This window comes from Seriola aureovittata, chromosome 13 (genome assembly GCF_021018895.1).
Source record: "Seriola aureovittata isolate HTS-2021-v1 ecotype China chromosome 13, ASM2101889v1, whole genome shotgun sequence".
Classification (NCBI taxonomy): Eukaryota; Metazoa; Chordata; class Actinopteri; order Carangiformes; family Carangidae; genus Seriola; species Seriola aureovittata.
In genome coordinates this window covers 21,682,317-21,696,904 of record NC_079376.1, presented here as the reverse complement: position 1 = coordinate 21,696,904, position 14,588 = coordinate 21,682,317, and the positions used below count along the sequence as shown (strand labels likewise).

The window sequence follows — 14,588 nt, the reverse complement described above, 5'->3', positions numbered from 1 at the left end:
GTTTCCTTGCTTTTCTATTTGAAAATTATGTTTTCATATGAGGCTCAGTGCTTTTCATGATGGTTTCTTGTCCGTCCTTGTCCTCTCTCTGTTTTTCTCTAAAGCTCAAACGTTATGCTGCTCACTCCCTCCGCCCGCTCTCCGCTGTTTGTTTGGAGGAAGACTGCTGCTGGTAATCAGCTTTCACTGGCAGCCCCCCCCCCCCCCCCCAAAAAAAACAAGTTAAAGCAGTGAGCAGCTGCCAGCCGTCGTGTGTGTTTAAGTGCGCCCGTCTCAATGTCATCACGGATAGTTGTCTTCACGCAGAGCACGTGAGAAAGGGAAACAAAACAGTCTGAACCTGATCACCGATGGCTCGATCGGACAGTGCATCTCACTCTGGTGAAAGTGCTTCTGCTTTCCACATGTAAAATTTAGCTTCCACCCACAGCGATAGACAGCCTGTGGGCTTTTGCATACAATGTGTGCATGAGTGGCTTCGCTGCCGGGCCTTTGCTCTACATTGAAGCTGTAACAAGGGTGATGGATGGAGATTGTTACTCACAAGTGATTTGCATCATCTTTACTGCTGCCGCAAAGCTGCCGTGGGAACCATCATAAAGCACATTTTTTTTTCCTCCTTTCTCTTTGTAACAGATCACACTCTGTCAGAGCCCATCTAAAGTTGTTTCTCCTTTCTTTCCTCTTTAGCCTCTCAGGCACGGTGGGGAAAATAGAGATTGGCCTTCGAGGCTACCGATCCACTTTTCTTTTTTTCTTTTTTTCAGGCCTCCCTCCGCTCCAATTGACCCTCCTCCGCATAGTGATCCACTTTTCCTTTCTGAATGTTCCCAGGCTATACGTCTCTTTTTCCCTTTTCCTCCCTCTTTACTGTATCTCACTCTCTCTCCCTCGCTCTCCCTCCCCAATGCAATGTCTTCGTGTTGCGATGCGCCTTCAGGCTGTATGTGGGTTGGTGTTGTGGGCTGGCATCTGGCAGCCTCTGATAAGAGAGCGAATGAGCTGCTATTCCTTTTGAGATGTTTTTAATTTTTTTTTTCTTTTTGGTTGTCCACTGGGGACCATTGGCCAAGGTTTTTCCCTGTGTCTGAAAGACCTTGAAGAAAAAATATTATATAATGGACACAGACCACAAAGCTAACACAATGACCATCTGTGGCCCCCAGTAAGAAATGTCTACATATGGGACTGTCATTACTTGCTCTTTTCTCATTTGCTGCAACAAATTTTAAAGCTGCATTAACTGATTTTCTGCAGATGCAGAACACGTTGAAAACACAGCTTATGACATACGACCATATAAACTGTAACAAGCTAGCAAACAACTGACGATTGAAATAAAGCAATGTTAGCATTCATCTGGAGATGTGTTTCTTTCTGAATTTAAGCCCAATATTCACTGTCTTTATAGCTCTGTTTTAATCTCTACTCTCTAATTAGATTTCATATCTGGCACTTGGGGCACTCATTCAGCAGCATCATTATGTGTGGTGACTGTGTAGTATGATTGTTTTATATGAGCTTTTCTTCTAATAACATCTGTCTGCTGAGGTTGTTTAAAGCAGGATTTAAGGGCTGGAAAACCAAAATATTGATCTAAAAGAGACTAAAGTTTGGTAGAGCTAAGGGGAATTGCACAGTTAATAATTATCTGTGGGTTAGTCATTATGAGTCAATAATATTACACATCATTTGGTCCATTGTTTAAAGTTCCTCCCCAGACATGTTTTAAAAACCATCTGCTATGATTAATATTTTGTTTACTTTGGTTTTTCCACATAAAAAGTGAAAATAAATCAAAAACTGGGGCCGGACGCTCGTCTACTCTTACTTCCTCATTGAGACATTCTTGATCAGGACATGTGCCCCGCCCACCACCACTGCTTGCGCTAGGTTGACAGGGTGACGAGAAGACTCTTGTCTGAATCTGTTTTTGGTTCATTAGAGTTCAAGGTGAAAATACTCAGTCATCATGTTGACAGATTAATTTGCTCATGATATATCTTGTATTATATGGATGTTAACGAGGTTAAAAACTTGATTTTCATTGGAGGGGGTCTTAAATATTAATATATTAATTAGTGCAGAGGTTGAAAAAATAAATGGCTAAACTTTAATTGATTTTAGTTTTTAGCCACTCATCAACACTGACATATTACCACCACATAAAGTTTCTATGGAGAACATGATAGTAACTAGTATTTCTTTACACATACGAAGCAGCACTAGCAGTTATTTGAAGTCTTATTTCTGGCTAAATCCAATACTCCCCACTTTAGCTCTTTGTGTCTCCACCGACTCCTGATGGAAACATTTGTCTATTTAGCTGCTAAGTGCTAAATTCCAGGAAATGTATTGCTTCACCATAGCTTAATTATGTGTTTGACCTGGGGGTGTGGGAGCAGAATATATAGGACTAACATTATTTCACACTGTGCAATTAATTCCAAATGTGACTCTGGGGAAAGAGCCAGACACACCTAAATGCTATAATCCTCCTCCCAATTCATAAAACCCTATAGCATTTTCTAAGCTCGTCACCAGTGGAGTCTGTGGTTGGTGGTTTTGGTCGCGCTCAATTTAATCACTCAAAACAGTTGTTCAAGTATTCACCCATGCACCTTCACAACATTACTGTCTGGGTTCCAATGGCTGTATTTATTAGTGACATCATATCTTTCTATAATCAAGCAGTTATAGGGGAATGTGTCTATAGGTGCCTGGTCATATATCTCAATTCTGCATCCTGCAACGCACCTGCAGCTCTGTAAGGGCATGTCACGGATGACTTCAGGTGAAAGGACATCAAGCGATGAGGTCATCAAGAGATGAGTGCCTTGGCAGCCAGGTCATTTTATTTATAGCTAAATTATTAATAATTGTTAAATGTTCCAATTGACAAGGCCCATGAGCAGGCCTTTAAAAAAAAAGAAAGAGTAATGATAAAGAAAAGAAAAGAAAACATAAAATACGCCTTGACAAAAGGTCCCGCTCTGCATTTAAGTCGGAATATGTGACTTTAAACTATCTTTCTGTGCTCCGCATGAACTTAAACCCTGACTTTTAATGGAGTTACTCTGTGAATAAATGCTTTTCTTGTTTTGTTTTAAAAGTAAATTGGTATGTTACTGCATTTTTCCAGAGGTGACCCCCCCACACACAGGCCACCACTTACCTCATTATGGAAGTTGCGCAATAAATACAGTATATAGGCTGCAGCTTAATTTCGGTCTGATGTTTCATTTACCATTTAAACCTTTGGGCTTCCAATTCATTCTTAGTCGAACCACCATAAAAGGCATTATCACTTCGCGCATACACTTGCAGGATCTTTACCCATCTCTCATCCTCAGGGCTCCTCTGTTTCTCCAGTTAGACATGAGATCAAGCACTTCATGGAGCACAAAAACACACCATCACACACACACACACAAACACACACATAGTCCTGGCCCTGCGTATCTCACCCTTTGCTCCATCTCACGCTTGAAAGGTTCAGAGGCTCTGGCCGGAAAGTTCAGCAGTCATGAGCGATACAGTGTGCCGGGGCGGCAGCCAACCAAATATTAAATGAATAAGAAACACAAGTGAGATGCTTTGACTGGGTAAAGGGAGCAAAGGCGTGAGGCGTAGGCAATGACTTGTCTGTTGCCCATTTATGTCTGATGTAGCACAGAACCTGTGACTTGCCTAAGGGGGTGTGAGCGGTACCATGTGATGGATCCACCGCTGGAACTATACGTGCTCATCTTTAAACTCCTTTTGAGTGGGAGCTGTCTGAAACTGTACAGGAAGTGAGTCATCCCCACATTTTTCCTCTTGTCTTATACTGTGTGCTGGTTACATATCAGAGCATGTACAGCCCTTACTGAGCAGTTATAAGTTAAGTTATTCAAGTAGCCATTTTCCTTATACACTAGGAACCTTTTTCTTAGGCACCCAGAAACCTTATTCACATTTTGGAGGAACTGGAGCGAATCAGGAAAAATGTAGTTCCTGGCTCCTTAAAATACAAAATACACCTGCTCCGGTTGCAGTGGTTGAAAACAAGCCACAAGGTTGCTACAACTCGTGGCCAAAAAAAAAAAAAAAATCATTGCTTCTTTGGAGATTGACTTTTTTTTGTCAATTTCATGCGCGTTACCACTGCTTCTTTTTCCAAATCTGAACCGCTCTTCAAACATTTGGAAATGATTAAATATTCATTCTTCAGTGATTCAACTTTTTCAGCGTTTGCAGTGCATGCTGTGCTAACTCCGGCCTCACCGCTATAGATAGAGAAAGTTGAGCATGCGTGGAGTCACTTGTTGTCTTATACTGGTAGGTAGGAAATGTATGTTTGTTTTCACCTTCTGTTTGAAACCTGAGTCCTGACCAGAGTTGAATCGACCAATCAATCATGATGTGCATTTTTGTTCATCAAGAACTTGGCTGAACTAACCTGTGAGGCCGTCCTGGTGCTTTCCCCCCTTTACTTCATTCCTAAAGTATCCTACACATTGTAGCATTAAATATCCAGCAACACGTGGGGTCACTGAGTGGTTGCGTTCACCACAACCTTAGAAATTTAAGTGTCATTTCCGACCAGTCTCTGTTCATTGATAATCATGTAAACCATCCCCTGCGTTCATTTTTTCCCCATTTGAGGAACATCGCCAAACTAAGATCGGTGGTAACTACGGCTGAGTTGGAGATGATTAGTCATGCTTTTATTTCTGCTCGCTTAGACTATTGTAGTGCTCTGTTTCCCTGTCTGAATCAAACCTCTTTGACTCGTCTCCAAACCATCCAGAATTCATCTGCCCGGCTTTTAGCCCCGAAAAAACAGGAGACCACTCATCAAACCAATTTATCCTCCTTCCACTGGCTCCCAATCAAATTTCATTTTAAAATACTGATGCTCACCTTTAGAGCCTTGCATGGTCAAACACCTCAATATATCGCTGATCTCCTCCTCCCTTACACAACAAATCCGGCTCTCAGGTCTTCCCACCCAATTTTTATTCAGACAGGATTTTGGTTAGTCTATTTGAATACCTCCCCCTTTTTATTGTGCTGCTCTTTATTTACTTTACTGCTTTTATTGTCATATTTCTTCAACTTGTGTATGTTTTATGATGGAAAGCACTTTGTGATCTGTGAAAGGTGCTACATAAATACATTTTTACTAACTAACTTTAGTTTTCTCACTTACACACAACAGCCTCATTATTTGCTCAGAGTTGCATGAAATAACCGGCACTCCTTGGTCAAACACAGCTTGAGCAAAAATGTGAGCGCAAAATAAAATGAAGTATTAAAGGTGTTTAGGAGAACAGAGAATTGAGATGCGAGGCACAGTCAACAGACTTTATCACCTCCGGATAGTGCTGCTCAGGGATGAAGGGGTGGGGGGAGGGGAGGGTTTTCCTACTCAGCTTCTTCTTTCTTTGTTTTTTTTGCGTGTGTGTGGGTGTGTGCATAAACGCGTTCATATTGCTGTGGTTGTTTTTCTTTGTTGTCGGCGTTGCTATTTGTTTATGGGTCAAATGAAGCACTTTGCCTGTTCGATGATCTGTGCATGATAAGTGTGCTCATGCTTCACTATGAAAATATTTGAAACAGCGAACAATGCAGGGCCTGCCTCACTCGGTCGGTACATTTATGGCGCAAAGTCTCGGACAAATTGGCAATTAATCGAATTATGAAACAGCAGTTAACACTGATTGACCGAGGCTTTGCACCTGTTTGACACAATGAGCCGTGTGTATTCAACAGTCGCAGCGGGCCGGAGTGAGTGGGTGCACCTCGCAGGATTGTGCAAACAATGGGAGAGGACATTTTAACAGAGGATGATTATGCATTCGGCCGCATTTACTGGGGTCGTGCTCTTTGCCACCGTGGTGGTGGAAATGAATTTGCATTAAGCACAAGCTTATAGCAAAGCGTGATGATTAGAAACAAAAGTGAAGCCATAGGGCAACACATCATTAATGAGCACTTAAGATATTTTAAGTGCAGGTTTGGCTGCGTTTACCTCAGTGTTAACATCCATATCAACACCATCTCCACCTCCACCTGCTCTGATCTGCTGGACCTGCTCCATCTGCCTCTCTCTCCTCTGGTTTCACTGCTGCGTGTAATGTGCATAATTTTCTGTGTCTTTTTTCTTTTTTCTTTTTTTTCCTCCTTCTGTTGGCTTGTTCTCTGCCTGCTATCAGTTACAAGTGTTGACAGCCAGTTTGTTGCAACGGCAAAGCAACACACATGCTGTAATGTGATGTCAGCGGACAGCCTGCTAATAGTCAAACTGTTAGCATTCAGCGAAATGATCTGATTAGTTAAAACAAGCAAAATCCTTTTTAGAAAATGTCAGTGACCAACAATTGACTCGAATCCCAGCAACAGCCATTCACACCACCGGGGCGAGTTCCGTCAACGTGCGACAAACTCCAGATGGTTCGAGCAACCTGCATCATTATTGGTGGTTGAAGAGAAAATAAAACCCCGTCAAAGCCTGATTCTCCATCTGCAGGATCCACATCTTAATCACGCTCCTGGCATCTTTATTGCAGAATATCCCTGACAATTCAGTGCAACCTGCTCTGCTCAGATGACTCAGGTTACCTCCACTGGCACATTTGCTGCTGAATATGAATTAAGCTCAAGTCCCAGACATCCCAGACTACCAGTCCACATTGTAATATCATCACAATGAAACTTCCTCTTTCTTTGCTATTAACCTTAAATTTTGCCAACTCATGTATCTTAATTTCTCTTATGAATTATTAACCTCCTTTTAATTTTTTTTTTTGCGTCTTTATTTTTCATCTGAAGGCCACGAGTATCCCCAGATAACTCCTCTGACCTTAACATCTCCATCCTAAATAGCTTTAGAAATCATTATAGTGTAATTTCAGCAGGAAATTGATAAGAAGCATCGGATGAATGTAAGGAATGAGGTGCATTCAGGGACATAACAGCCACAGCAAGCTAAATATTATGCCAGGCGAAACAAGAAAGATAAATAGACACAGTCTAATGCGATAAAGGTTAATCAGGTCGGCATTGGTTTAATAAAAAACAAAAAAAACAACAACAATGAAAAAACAAAAGAGAGAGAGAGAGAACATTGTAATTTCTTAACTCTTGGCCTCAAGCAGCATCAATTAATTTGATCCTGTTCCGGGCTACATTATTATGCAAGGCAGGCTTTTCTCAAATACCAAGCAGGGTTTTTGAAGTGACGTTCGGTTAATCAGCGAATGTGACAGTGTGTGTTTGCAGTCGGATGTCAGAGGCATGTAAGTAATTAGCACGAGACAAAGGTAAACGAGAATGAAGAGGGTACACAATCTTAATATGTCTGACCTTTCCCTCCATGACGGCTTGTGAAAAGAACAGCTGTCTCGTTTCATTAATGGAAACATCACAGATGAACAATGAAACAAAGTGTTAATTATTAGTTCATCCATAATTCGTACATATTCCATCTCACACCATGCAAATGATTTATCATGAACATGCCCGTGCACACACACACACACAGATTTGGTTCACAGTTTTAGATTCAGTGATTTATGAGTAAATGTCCTTCAACCTGCTTAGAAACAGGAGGATGAAAAACACCCTATGAATGATCACATTTTTAAGCTTTTTTCAGTATCAAATAAATCCACTCAAAGTTGTCTGTTCATCCCTTTGGTACATTGCAAACAGGAGTTGCTAATAGCTTATTCAGTATAATTTTAATTGTGGCAAATGCGGCTCAAGTTGTAGCCCACAGCTAAACCACTAAAACGGAGCTCTCTGGTGTTATGAAGGATATCTGATGTCAAAAGTTCAGCTCCTTTCCCGAAAAGCTACTTTACTCCACAAAGAGTATAACCGTGGCCTCGGTTTCATCAAGTTCTCTTGTTAAAAAAAAAAAAAAAAAGGAGACAACGTTACAGCTGCACGTTGCTCAGCACCACTCATCCATTTCAAGACTGTGCAACCCGGGGCCGCCGAGGCTATAAGACTGTCAAAGACAAAATGTATTTACCAGTGAACTCAAGGCTGATTGTAGAGTTTTCAAATGTCTCGTGGAAAAAAACAAACTCTGCTGTTGTGGGTTTTTTCTTTGATAGCCGAACATTTTTGTCTCTTTCAGTGATATTACATAACAGAGAGACTATGGATTCTTCTGAATAAAATCTGACTGTGACAGAGAAAGACAAAGAAAATGTGCTGCTGCAGGTTGAGAGTTTGCAACCTCCAACCCGCCTACAGTCGGTAATAATGTCTGAAAGCCGAATCGGTGGCAGCCTGAACTGGGCAACAAAAACATCAAACTGTGGACTTTTGGCGAATGCAGTGGATTTGTCGGGGAGACCAGGGGTGCTTGTAACAAAGGGATGGTTGTAATTAATTCTGTGATATAGTTGGATAAATTGGAACCATTGCTAATTGTAGCAGATAAACAAAGGTATTTCTTGTCCAAATTTGAGAGCTCTATCACAAAGATTCTGTGAGTTATAGCCGCTGAGACAAAAAGTGTTACAACCGTCCCCGGTGTCCCCTACTCAAGACTCAACTGGGAGACTTCACATTGTCTATATGTGGAAAATGAATTGTCATTTACTCCTGCAACTGTGGGCGCCTGTAATAACTGCAGCCCATGCTGCTGAACCTTGGTGAACAGCACCTTTGTTGCACAGGAGTGAGAGGCTAGAACATAGACTAGTGTTAAAGTTTTGATAATGACCTGCCTGTGTACTACCCAGAAACCACCGGGCCGTGATGAAACCTCAAATGCAGTAACATCAGTTTATGTGAGCAGCCCTCAGAATTCTAGATTTCTCTCTCTATATAAACACCAGTGCAAACTCCAATGCCTGTAGACAGCCTGTCCTTTGTAGTAACAGAGTAAGGCTGAGTTATCCTCTGAGCTTCAAACTGATAAAAGTCTGCATCAGTTTCAGAGCTTCTGAGAAGCTTGTCAGGAAAGGTAGCAAAGAGACAAAGAGACAAGCTCACAGCTGGTTGATGTTCTAGAAAGGCAGAGCCATTCAGGTCTTTTCTGATCCAGCAGAAGAGAGGCAGCATTGTGCAGTGTGTGTGTGTGTGTGTGTGTGTGATTGAACAGAAAGATTACTTTGGTTATTATCCAGGGAAGCGTCAGGTTTCCACCACAATGTGCTGCCTCCATTTCCCACTCTGATAATCTCCATCTTTTGTGGAGATTTTCCATGTTGGCAAGATCCATCTTCTAAATCCTGCGAGCGATTTCCCACGTACACTTACTTAAAGATGCCAGATTGTAGGTGAATCATATGAAAGGAGAAGAACTGTCTTTGTCAGTTTAAAGCTGCATGAGGCAACTTTATGCGCGCCGCCTCCTCCAAATAGCAGTGAGAGGTAACTGTTGTTACCACTTTGAGCGTCAGCGCCTGCGTATGATGCAACGTGACATCAGTGGATTGCACACAGCACACTTACGGTCACCAGGCTGTCATCCTGTGACACGTTTTTATCAAAGCCTAGCAGAAGAAAAGACAAAGATGTGACGTCGGTGAGTCCAGCTCTCTGTGCTCGGTGCCGGCTCCGTGTTGTTTAGCAGACAGCTGTAGAGTATTTCATTGTGTGTGTGTGTGTGTGTGTGTGTGTGTTGGATATACGCCCCTCACTTCTGGGATTTTGGACACTGGAAAGATCCAAACAATTCACTGGAGTCTGGGCGACATGACATTTTCACATTAATGCCTGAGACTGATAAAAAGAAGCTACTGCTTTGTTGGTGCCACAGAAAGAAGAAGCCGTCGCTCTGACTGTCCTCTCCCTCAGGGCCCACACTACATGTAGTACACTTTTTTTGTCGAACAGATGGCAACACAGCTGTGCAGGCATGTTCATGTGAAGGTTATCCTTGTACAACAGACTCCCAATCATAAAACACACCTTATTTTTTGACATTATCTCACTGTCTCTCTGCTGCGACCGTCTGCCTGTCTTTCTGTTTCTCTTTCTCTTTTTCACTCATGGTGTGTTACAGGAAGTTCTCTCAGCTAAACACCAAACCACTTGTTTGTCGTCACCTTCCAAAATGTTATGTTTTCTGATCTGCCAGGCAAGTGAAAGTTAAGGTTTGGCCTTTGCTTCTCAGATCAACCCTGACCCTCACATATAACATTTCTATAGTACTAATTTGCAACAACAAATACGTAATGGCACCAGGATTATTATTAATGTTGGGGCAGTTGTTGCTCACTAATCAGATGGTTGGTGGTTTGATTCCCGGCTCTTCCTGTCTCTGTGCCAAAGGGTTGTTGGGCAAGATAATGAAGCCCAAATTGCCCCAATGTAACATCAGTGTTTGAATGTGTGTGTGAATGTGGCTTGTAGTGTAAGAAGCTTATGAGATCAATAAGGCTATATAAGTGAATCCATTTACCTATTATCATTATTATTATTATTATTACGGACATTTTATTAAAGGTCCATATTTGACACTTTTCCAGTGTTTTATTTGAAGTGTTGATCCATAAGAAGGTATATATGTGGTTTTAAGAAACAAAAACCGTCTCAATTTAGTTTAACATCTCCTCTCTCAGGCTTCTCTCTGGAGCTCTAGTAACAACAGGTCAGTGAGCCAATCAGAAGAGAGGAGGCTCTGAGTCTCTCTTCTTATTGGCCGACTGTTTTCTGAGTGATCAAATAAAAATATGGCAAATTTTTGCTAAACACTAGAAACTAAATCCTGCAAGGTTGGATGGTGGGTCCGGGTGGGCGGGGCTTGGGGCATGGCTGAAAGCTGTGACTGCTTCTTTGCGACATCACAAATTCACAGAAGTCCCGACGGCTGGTTTTAAGGCTCAGGGTCTGAATACAGGCTGTGTGCATTTCTCTGTGGACTGAGCGCTTTGATACTTTCACTGTATTGATATAGAACCTAGACCTGCTTTATAATCAAAATAAGATAAGACATGGAAATCTCACTTACACTTACACTTACATTATGAAACCTTTAATTAATGTTGATACTTTACACGGCTGTTGGACACTTATAGCAGGTTGATAAGGTTAGGGAAAACTTGTAGTCCTGGTTAAATATTCATAAAACCAACACTGACTTGAAGCATGAGACACATCATCACACACAGCATCATTTTATTAACATCCAACTAGCACCACAATCCTTTACTAACTTTACCCACAATGCTTCTGTTGGCTACATAGAACTACGTGTGGATCTCAGGATGTGAACCCTGGTCTTTAGGGTTAAAGTCCTGCACTTTGTACGCCCACCATCCATATACTCACCACTTCCCTACAACTTGCGTGCTGTACATAAATATAGTGCTTCCTACACTATCAAAAAATGTTGCCAGGAGACATAAACCAGGCAAAAATTACATTTCCTTACAAAACACAGTTGTAACTCTTTATGAGATTGCCCAGACAGTACAGTCATATTCACATTGCCTCAATCTGGGCACTTAAACAAATGACCAATGCTGTCTTTTTACTGGAGAGGGCAATCTCATATGTGAAATAACATGGAGGTCTCAGATCCCTTAATTAATACTGAGGAACTAAAAACCTTGAAATATAAAATATAAATGTATAGTACTGTTATGGGCTCTATTACAGAGTTGACAGTGGCAGAGGACAGGAAATGAGAGAGATGGGGGATGACATGGATCAGAGGTATCTGTCTGGACTGAAGCCCCAGATATAGACCAATTAATATGTTAAACATTTTAGAAATCCCCCTTCAAGCTTTTAAAGTGCAATAAATAAAAAAACAGTCTCTATGCAATATAATGCACAAAGTCCTAAAGCAGTTCTACTATCACAGACAAAAACAATATAAATAATAAAAGAAACAGAAAATATAATAAAAATGTGACTGTGCTTGGCCCACACATCATTTCAGAAAAGATCCTCACATTTCAAATCTCTTGTTTTTGAATGTTTTTAGTAATCTTTCTCATTCTCTTTTTCATGTCATATAGTTTGGTTTTTACTACTAACTACTCTGTTTTGGAATTACTGCCCAGAGCTCCCAGCTGTCACATGCTATCCTGCCCACTGGTTTAGACTCGTTGGAAGTCCACACAGACTCAGCAGAGCAGTCAATCTGACAAACCACACTGGTCCACTCACACCAGTTGACCAATCAATGTCCATCAACAGTCAACAGTCAATAAGATATGTCTGCTCCGCTCCTACTGACAGGAAATCTGTTCCATAAATACATGTTCCCTTTCAGGAAATGGAGAAAGAAAAATTGATCACTGTATTCTAGAGTTTCTCCATGCTCCTGTGTGTAATATGTGTTTAATATACATTAATAAAATCTGCAAAAACTCATGTGAAGATTGATCTGTGAGCCTAAAGTCAGGAACTCCAACAATCCCTAAAATGTTAAGTGGCACTGGTGTGATATCAGTCTATATCATAAAGCTTTAAAGAAACGAACAGCTTTTATTACTCCAGACTTTTTTTTTTCTGCTGCTGCTATTGGCTGCGGAACCTAGAAAGAAAAGATGTCAGCTGGTCTTCCAAAGAATCAAAGTGTTCCTGAATAATATCTGTATTTGGAAAAGACAATAAAAAGCTTTGCTGGAGAGTATTATGATGATAATCCATAGATGTGGAATATAAACAAATGTCTGTTTACTCTTTTTTATATTGCCAGTTGATTGATGCCAAACAAGTGGTTGAAACAACGGCCAATTCTTGAAAAGCTTTTCTATTTGCTTTTCCAAACACTGAGATATTTTTTCTCTCTGTTTTTCTGAGAAAAGTGATGTGCTTTTACTTTGCACTGAAGGAACAACAATACTTTTTTATTTTGTTTAGACTGAGAAAGCAGAATGAAGGTAACACTGGGTGCACTGAATGCCTATTATTCTTTTTGGGACCGTCTCTATAAGCAGTCAAGTAAAAAAAGAAAACACAAAAGCAATGAAAGTTGCTGTCAAAATCAAGAAAAAGAGTTCTGCCCTTTTGTTCGTTTGCATTTATTTCATGGTTTGCTGTGTTGTAAAATCTGCTCTGATCAGCTCTATTATTCAAGAGCATGCAGGGTTTTAGAAATACAGAGGGCCAAAAAATGAGCTTGGTAGGGGGGTTCAAGGACATGCTGCCCGAAAAATGTCGATTTCCCTGATCTACATATTCACATTTTAAGACATTTGGATATCAATAGCTTGTTATTATAAAAATGTGAATCAAACATTACACATCAACAGTATGTGTTTTATATAATAAAATATGTATACGAAAATACTATGTTATAACACTATAATCATGCTTAGGTTTGTGTTGTTAAACCGAGCCTTTAGCTTCCACTGCAATTACCAAAGTACTGCGGTAATTAAGACTACATCGTTTGAATGTGATCAGGTCCATCAGTTTTTGTTTGTGTTGAACAGCAAAGGGACATAATGCTAATGCTATTGCTATCCTGGCCACTGCAAAACCGCAACTTTCAAAAACAAGAAAAAATGTAATACAGTAGAGGAAATATTTCTTAGTTTGCTTCAAAAGTCTGTCTGACTCATTTGTAAAATGTAACTGTTCAATATGCACATGGTGGATATTTTGTTAAAAGGCTGAGCCTGAAGTTACAGCTCACCAGCTGGCGATCCATATAGAAGATTATTACAGTGGAATAAGGAAAGTGTAACTTCTCTAATGTCGTTTCTGTTATAGATCAAATTTGCTGTAACATGATCCCCATGTGAATGCTCAGCTTATGAAAGTAAAACATACTTAGACAAGCAACAGTGGTCAGATTTATGATTTAATGTTCATCGCATTTACAGTTTGAAAAATGTTCCATTATTTGGGTGAAAGAGTTGCAAATTTTAGCTTAAACTCTCATATTTCCAGGACTGGCCCCCATGCAAATGACCAGGATATCAAAACTCCACTCCTGAACGTATCTTGTAACCACACAAAATAATCTAGGCTAATGTTAGCTGATGATGTGCTCCTCTGCCTTTTTGATCATTACACTGCATTTGCATTTCGTTAGTTTCAATGCTCACAATTGCAGCTAATGTTCAGTGTAGCATAGAGAGCAGACAAGCACACTATTTAATGAATGAATGAATAAAAACAGAGACACCAAACGCTTTAGATATTGAGTATCGCTCTAACTACAGCCCGATGCACACTGCTTCAGCATGTGGAAAAATCCAAAGCTTGTCAGGCCTGCTGTGCCTGGTAACAGAGCTATTATTGGACATCGCTGTTAGAGAAGGGGTTTAACTTATGATCAATTGCTATCATATGATGATAACACAACAAGTGATATATATAAAGCTAAATCTTCTGAAATTCAGTATACACTGCATTTTATAAATAACTTACGTAAGCATGTACTTAAAAATGCTATGAAAAAAATAAAAAGCTCAGTAACCTTGCTGTTTTTCCACAGATGAGATTAAGGCAAGCACAGTAATCACTTAAGAAGCCACAGGGTCACATCCATTCAGATGAGTTAAAAATGAATTTCACAGTTCTGTATATCACCACCACTAATGCACTGTGGAAGTGTATAGAATGAGTCCCTGTCAGTAATTCAGCTACATCTCCTGACGTTGAATGGTGCTGTA

At 40.5% G+C, this 14,588-nt stretch overlaps 1 protein-coding gene across 4 annotated transcripts in view; it reads left to right on the top strand.

The window, feature by feature from the left end:
• LOC130179910 (leucine-rich repeat and fibronectin type-III domain-containing protein 2) overlaps window positions 1–14,588 on the top strand; it is a 153,652-nt gene that overhangs the window by 127,606 nt on the left and 11,458 nt on the right. The window contains exon 5 of one of the 4 annotated variants that reach the window (XR_008829343.1): window positions 768–1,446. The exons of the other annotated variants lie outside the window; for them this stretch is intronic. The gene's annotated coding sequence lies outside the window, so the exon portion shown is untranslated. Of the gene's footprint in view, window positions 1–767; window positions 1,447–14,588 lie in introns of those variants that run through there. 4 annotated transcript variants of the gene reach the window in all.